The sequence below is a fragment of the Adiantum capillus-veneris genome, chromosome 26 (assembly GCF_014529385.1).
Source record: "Adiantum capillus-veneris isolate H3 chromosome 26, ASM1452938v2, whole genome shotgun sequence".
NCBI classification, from domain to species: Eukaryota; Viridiplantae; Streptophyta; class Polypodiopsida; order Polypodiales; family Pteridaceae; genus Adiantum; species Adiantum capillus-veneris.
This window is the reverse complement of record NC_140956.1, coordinates 63,765,516-63,772,135: the sequence shown is the minus strand read 5'-3', so window position 1 is coordinate 63,772,135 and position 6,620 is coordinate 63,765,516. Positions and strand designations below refer to the sequence as shown.

The window sequence follows — 6,620 nt, the reverse complement described above, 5'->3', positions numbered from 1 at the left end:
CACAAGGGAGATGTGCCCTTATGTGTCATGGGGTAGGAGTTGAGCCCTGAGGATTGTTGGACATGGCGCCTAGTGCGCACGACGTTGTTGTGGTTGTGCCTAATGGACATGATGCTAACGTGGGGTGGTACCCAATGGTTTTCTTGAAGTAAGTGGCACGGTCAGACCCATTGTCGATGGCCATTGATAGTGCAGTGGCATGATGACATGGCAAAGGCCGCTCATGCGCCTATAAGGGCCAAATCCCTTCTGAGAGGGAGCTTGGGAGCACCGACAGCACCGTTGGTGCCCCAATTAAGAGGGAGATCGTGCCTGCTGGGTGCCTTGGGTCTCAAGGAAGTGAAGCCGAGAATATAAGGGCAGCCTCAGATGTAGTGGATGCCAAAATAGACGAGGAACTAAAAAAAGGGGGTGCCTACGCCCAAGAGGGGCGCCGTTTTTGCGTGTGGGTGTTCTCTTTTCTGAGGTCAGCAGATAGTGATCCAGGAGGACTAAGGAATTCTTGAGCCAAACTGTGGCTGTGGAGTTGGTCCGGAGCCGGAGGGCTGCCATATTTTGTGTTGAGCTCACCGATGCTTGTGCAAGCAAGGAGCTAGAGTTGTATATGGTCGGATTTTTTGAAAGGAATCCATCATTATTGTGCACCTCGTGTCAACTCCCCTTATCCCTTATCTTCTTTGTTGTGTGCCTGTGGTTTCGGGCATGTGTAGGTAGCTGTTCCCCCCCCGGTGGTATGTTGTGCACAAAGATGTTGAGAGAGGTTGTGTGTGCGGTGAAGGGCTTGAATTGAGCTATACATGGTGATTGGTCTTTGTTGGTGGTTTCATATTGAGTTTGTGCATAGGATGGTGTGCAAATGGTGGTTTATTGTGGTGAGGAGTGTGAGTTTTGAAGGTGAACTCTAGTGGATTGGGGTGTAGTTATTATCATGGGCTATAGAGAGGTAGATTATTTGGGTTCCGGGTGTGTTCCCTATTTCCCCTACCGAATGTGCAAATGGTGATGTGCTTGGAGAGATGTGATATTTTCATGGGGATTTCTAGTGGACGGGGGTGTTGTGAGTACCCTGAGCTATAGAGAGGCATTTGTGTTGTGTTTTCGAGTGTGTTCCCATTCCCCCTCTCCACCGTCCTCATGGGATTCCAGATCAAATCATTTCAGATTGAGGACCACGATTCATGTCAAGCTTTTGAAGAGGATTTTTGATGATTCTCTAGGAGTAAAGATTAACCTCTCTTCAATCAATCATCCACAAAGTGATGGATCAACAGAGAGGGTGAATCAGGTTCTAGAGAAATATCTCCGATGCACAATCAACTACCGTCAAGACAACTTGGTAGAATTTGTTAGTATTGGCTGAGTTTGCCTATAACAACACCATTCTTCCTTCTACTCAACATACCCCATTCTCTGCCACATATGGTCATCACCCAAGGATAGATTTCTACATGAATCACCAACTAAAGAATCCACCTGCCATAGATTTAGCCACATATTTACACAATATTCATAAGGAATCAACAAAGAATATTTGAGAGGCTCAATAAAGGTATAAAAGTAATGCAATCAAACACTAAATGCACCATCCACCAAAAAACTTTCAAAAAATTTACCTGACCATTTATTGTGTTTTGGAGAGCGAGAGAGACCAAAATGGGGAAGGCAACTAGTCTTTCTTGGTGGGCCTTTGCCGTACATAATTTGACATATCTTGGAGCGCAGTTGATTACTTGGTTAGTTGGTTGTCATTGTTTTCACCTTGGGTTTTGTTGTGGTGACACGAGAAAATGAGTAGAACCTATTGATAGGCACCAATAATAGCTTAACTTGGGACTTGATGAGCATTGGAAAGAAGCAAGTTGTGTCCCATATGACAAAGAGCTACTAAAGAGGGTAATTGAATCGAGCAAAAGGGTTGCAACTTAACCTACTTTGGTAGTTATTTGTAGATTGTACCATTCAACCTAGTAATATTGACCATTTAGTCTCTAAATTGTAGAACCATCTTTGAGACACCCATCTTATTCTCAATCAAGCATAGTCAATTAACAGACTATAAAAAATGAACTACACTACCGACCTGATAATCCTGTACGAATGTCATCCAATGGTGCCAGCCAGCGGACAATGTTTGAGTCGAGCTACAAAAAAGCAATGTGAATAGTTAAACATATCGTCTTGCAATGAAAATTCACTGACTGAAACTGCAAAGTATATAGTGCACGTCATGCAGACCATACAAAAGTATGGTGGAGAGTTGGCACTGTGGTATCTCCAAAAATTATAAGAAACGGAAGCCGTGCTCTGCCCCGTAGCGTTTATGTGTTGCGCCAAGCAAACGCATAGTCATGGGAAGCTGGATACAGCTAGATAACGAACCTTGTAGTGTTGTCGAGTTGAAGTCGTGCTTGTGCAATTGAAACGTCCACTGTTGTGAATATATGTCCTCCCTGGTCAGACACAAAGTACACGTTAAGACAAATAGAAAAGATGCAGGATATAGATTAAACTTAAAGAAACGGATCTAGCTTTATTTTCTACATTATAGACATATTGGACTGCTACATAGTGCGAGAAGTGCCCTCACTTTGCATCCTAAAACCAATGAGCCACATCTTTGTGGCCCAGTCCTTGTTGGGCATATCTCGCAATCAATGCATTTCAAGAGACGACATTTCAGACATACATGTCAACCAAGGTAGTGCCATATGCCTTCAAGGGGATTTGATATACGGCCAAAGCACTGCGAAGATTAACTAGGCCTTTCCCTCGAGTCCTTGACTAGAAATCTCCTTGTGTTTAATTTTTTTATGTATGTGTGTTAAGGTGGTAGAAGGTGACCTCCTTGTATTGTGGGACCAACAGTGTGATTGGTTGGCTTTTGGCTAGAGAAAAAATACAGCCTTCAAGAGAACGCAACGTTTCCTTCAGCAAGGTCTCCTATGGAAAATTCGTAGTGGTGATGGAGCGAGGGGACATCATCATGTATGCTTACACACTAGTCCCTTGTCTTACAAGGTGGTGTGCTTCTCATCCATAGATGGGAACAACATCACAATCACCTCTGTCTACTACCCTTCTCGCTACACGGACATCACCTTGAAAAAAGTCCCTATTCAAGAATGGTTGTGAGAGGTGGGGTGCTTGCAGAGCTCACCAGGTATAGAGCGTGAGAGTTTATTACCATCCAAGCTTAAAGTGATGAGTGAAGAATAGTCACCCAACTCTTTTGGTATGCTCCCTAAGAACTTATTGGTTGCCAACAAGAGAGAAGTTACCCTTGTCCAGCTGCCCAGCCAAGATGGTAATGGCCCATTGAAATGGTTATTCTCCAAATACAGGGAATTGACAAGCTGAAGGTTCGCAAGCTCATCCGAAAGCAGACCTCGAAGATGATTTAAAGAGAGATCCACAATTTGCAGACTTTTGCAGTACCTCATCGAAACCAAAAGAGACCCATTGGAAAGATTGTAGGGCATGATGAGAGTGGTTAAGTTTTGGAGGCGGCCAATGGAGTCAGGAATAGGGCCGAATAGGAGATTGTGAGTGAAATCCATCTTTGTCAATGCCTGAAAATTGCCAATCTCTGTCGGCAAGGACTAGATTGCCTTGTTCTATCGCATAATCAGCTCGTTGGAACAATTCCAGACAAGATATGCTCTTTTACTACAGAATTCAACATACCAGACTCCATGTTCACCCAAAACTTTGGAGTATTGGATCTCTCTTACAACAAGCTTAATGGCAGCATACGTCCTTAAATCGGCAAATGCTCTGTTTTGGTCTATGTGTTGCTTCCAGGTAACATGCTGAGTAGCAGCATTTTGGGGGAGCTTTCTGCCCTCCATAATCTTACTATCCTAGACCTCTCGCAGAATCGTTTGGTTGGCAGTATCCCTCCGTGTTTTGGAGAATTGGGCAGGTTGCAAGGCCTGAACTTGGGCCACAACAAGCTCACCGGCCAAATCCCTGCAGAGCTCGGTAAAATACGCAGCCTGATGAAGCTCAATGATTCCCACAGTGAGCTCTCAGGACATCTGCCTATTGCTTTGGGATTTCTTTCAGAATTATCACACTTGGATTTAAGCCATAATCATCTGACAGGGGAAATCCCTTCTGAGTATGCAAGGATGGTGTCCATGGTGGGCTTCTATGTCAACAATAATAACCTAATAGGAGGCATCTCCAGCTTATTCATAGACAGCTTCTTATGGAATCAAGCACAATCTGTAGATTTCAGCAGCAACTATTTTGATGGTGTCATTCCCAAGAGTTTGGGAAACCTTGCCGGCCTTTTCTACTTGGATTTAACAGCAATCAAATTCATGGGGCTATTGGTGTCTCTCAAGTGGCTTATCTAGATTTTTCTGACAACCACTTATCAAGTAGAATTCTAGATGAGCTTTGTGAACTTAATGGGCTTTATTTCCTTGATCTTTCCCAAAATGAGCTCAAAAGAGATGTTTCGCCATTTCGTAGATGTGCCAGATTCTCCTCTAGTTCTTTTCTAATGAATGGTGCTCTCTATCGTATTGAACAAGTATAGTCAATTGACGGGTTTAATTTTCTATCGTAATGAAATAATGGCTGCCTTCTTGCGCTCATCGACCTATCAGAAGGCATGCATCTGTGCGTGATAAGTGGACTGCCTCCTTGTTCTTATCCATCACCTCATCAAGAGACATGCAGCTTGGGGAGAAATTTCAAGAGGGCGATGATCTTGCAAGGGAACTGCTTCAAATTGGATGGCTAGTAATGTGCATCATCGATAGTAAAGATGCAAATAATGGCTCCCTTCTTGCACTCATCAACCAATGCAGCAGGAGGCCACCAGCCTACCAAGGTCAGAACCAGCATCGAGAAGAGTCACAGAGACTCGAAGAATTAGCTTGGCCAAGACCCAACGCAAGGAAGGAGTGTCCGCAAGGTCCTCTGCATCTTCATGCTCCATATATTCTTCAATGTCTCCTTAAAAATACTGCTTGAGAGAAGATGCTAATATGCAATGTGCTAAGATTGTGAGAGAAGCCATGTTTAACAAGGCTTAAAATGCATGCATAGGTGATTGCATCTGAAGCTCAATACATGTCAACCAACTCATAGGTGATTGCATCTGAAGCATCAATGCATATCTGAAGCTCTACGCATATATTGAAAAAAGCCCACAGCTTCCTAGCACCACATTTGGCATACATGTCAACCAAGGTTGGGCCAAGCACGACATTTTTTATCAACAGCCTCTGACTAACAATATCGCTATGAACTCTTTTGCCCATACAACATCTTTCATCATGCTAGATGCCTTCAAGCTGCACGTGTAGGTCATTGCATCAAGAGCTCAATGCCACATGCCTATGAGATAGAAGCGTAAGGTGACTGTATTTAAAGAGTTTCCTTCTCTTTGCATCTGCTGAAAACAGCCTAGAGCTTCCTGCCCTGCCACTGTTGGGCATATCCCGCGATCAAAGCATTTCAAGAGACGAGATGGAAGCTCATCAAGCACTTTTTGTGCTTTATGAAGTACACCACATTTGGCATACATGTCAACCAAGGCAACGCCAAGCACAACTTTTTTTGTCAACAGCTCCTGACTTATAAAATCATCATGAACTCTTTTGCCCATACCAACATCTTGCATGATGTCGAATACCTTTAAGCTGCATGCGTAGATCATTCCATCCCTTATCTTTGCATCTACTGAATGATGGTTTTTGTCTTTTTCCCACATCAGCATCTTGCCTGATATCAAATGCCTTCAAGCTGCACGTGTAGGTCATTGCATCGCAAGACAAGATCATTCCTTTGCAAACCCTCCGACTAGCTCATGCCTTAGCAAGCAGTTTGTCAAAAACGGTGGTCTTGATGCATACCAGTGCAAGTTTATTGGTGTGCGCTACTTTTTGGATTCGATCATTTTGTTTGGACGGAATCTCCTGCCACTCTTGTGAGAAACTGTTGAAACCTTGCTTGTCATGCTTGCAAAGTCATGGTGGCCAGCTCTGTGTAGACCTTCAAAACGCAAGCACAAGTTAATAAAAAACTAAATTGGCAGCCTGAGATTCAGGGCACAAATGAGATCTCAGGTTTTGTGGCTCATGTGAAAGGGCTTGCCTTCGCCAACAGTTTGTCAAAAACGTTGGACGGAATCTCCTACCACCACTGATCTCCTGCCACTCTTGTGAGAAACTGTGCTTTACCATGCTTGCAGATCCATGGGGTGACCAACGCAAGCACACGTAATAAAAAGCAACAATATTCTTGTTACTTGTTTTTCTGCGAGGCTTTTGGCCATGAGATTCCAGTTGTGGGCAATGGCCCTGATCATGCCAAGTGGCCATCTGTGGGCTCAAAGATCCAAAAAAGGACCTTTGGCTCACCAAGTAAAGAGGAGAGAGGGGGTGGGAAGGAGTTTTTTCACAAATTAAAGATTACCTTGTATATTGCAATTCTTTTTACCACTATTATTAGACCAGAGTTGTTTTAGGTAATATATATAGAGAGAAAAGTACTACAATGTGTGTGTGTGTGTACTCTCCCTGTCCCAGTCACCAAACACAATGGTTCGATAATAGGCCCATTGTGAATGGGCCTACTACCTTATTAAAGAGATGAGATTAACG

At 43.6% G+C, this 6,620-nt stretch overlaps 1 pseudogene; it reads left to right on the top strand.

Moving 5' to 3' along the window:
* The first annotated feature begins 4,683 nt into the window (after positions 1–4,683).
* Positions 4,684–6,384, top strand: LOC147423570 (uncharacterized; annotated as a pseudogene).
* The last annotated feature ends 236 nt before the right edge of the window (positions 6,385–6,620 follow it).